At 43.6% G+C, this 1,093-nt stretch overlaps 1 non-coding gene across 1 annotated transcript; it reads left to right on the top strand.

The window, feature by feature from the left end:
* The first annotated feature begins 929 nt into the window (after positions 1 to 929).
* TRNAE-UUC (transfer RNA glutamic acid (anticodon UUC)) lies at positions 930 to 1,014 on the top strand. Its single transcript has one exon. It is a non-coding gene; the product is annotated as a tRNA-Glu (tRNA).
* Positions 1,015 to 1,093: the final 79 nt, after the last annotated feature.

Here is a 1,093-nt window from a genome sequence, read left to right as displayed (position 1 = left end):
TATTGGATTCCAACTTGCTTTTCCCTGCCAGGGTAAAGAAAAGTAGACCACAGTGGGAATAAATTGTGTAAACAAAACAAAACAAAATCTTAAATCTATTATGCTATTGAGAAAGGGAAGTTATGTTAACAAGAATATGTGAAAGATGGTTTTCCCTTACAGATAACTTTCCAATATCACTTATACAAATTTAAGAAAACTATCACCCCAACATCTGAAGACTGATAATAACTAACACCTACCAAATACTTAATATTTTCCAGGTGCTCTTATAATTGCTTTAGGTCTGGGGTTTTTAACCTTGACTACAAATTAGANAGTTGGGGATGATGTCGGTCCAAGCATTTAGTGGTCACCAGGTGACCGTAATAGGCAGCTGAAGCTGTGAACTATTGTTTCTGATACGCCAACTCATTTAATCCTTACACAGCCCCTTGATGTGGGGTACTTTTTCTTACAGTCACTATCACCATCACCATTTCAATGACAGGTGAGGCCCCTTGACAGAAGAACGTAGAGGTCCCTGGGTGGCCCAGTCGGTTAAGTGTCTGACTTTGGCTCAGGTCATGATCTCACAGTTTTGAGTTTGAGCCCTACAGAGGGCTGTCTGCTGTCAGCACAGAGCCCGCTTTGGAGCCTCTGTCCCCCTCTCTCTGCCTCACCCTCTCTCAAAAAATAAAATAAATATTTAAAAAAATTTTTAGTATGAAGTTAATGTCCCGAGTCCATCAGCTCATAAGTGTCAGAACTGGGATTTGAATCCAGGCAGTGGGACTCTATCATGCTCTAATTATATTATTGCCACCCAAATGAAAACCCACAGATTCACACAATTTTTTTCAGCCTTTGAAGTGCCAATCATAAACGTTGCTTTAGGGGCCCTTACATATTATCAGTCTGTTTGGTTGAGAGTTGAATGGAGAGGGGACGCCTGGGTGGCTTAGTCGGTTAAGCGTCTGACTTTCGCTTAGGTCATGATCTCGTGGTGCGTGGGTTCGAGCCCCACGTCGGGCTCTGTGCTGACTGCCAGCTCAGAGCCTGGAGCCTGTTTCGGAGTCTGTGACTCCCTCTCTCTCTGACCCTCCCCTGCTCG

The sequence above is a fragment of the Crocuta crocuta genome, unplaced genomic scaffold (genome assembly GCF_008692635.1).
Source record: "Crocuta crocuta isolate KB4526 unplaced genomic scaffold, BGI_CrCroc_1.0 scaffold531, whole genome shotgun sequence".
Classification (NCBI taxonomy): Eukaryota; Metazoa; Chordata; class Mammalia; order Carnivora; family Hyaenidae; genus Crocuta; species Crocuta crocuta.
This window is presented reverse-complemented; position numbering and strand designations above follow the sequence as displayed.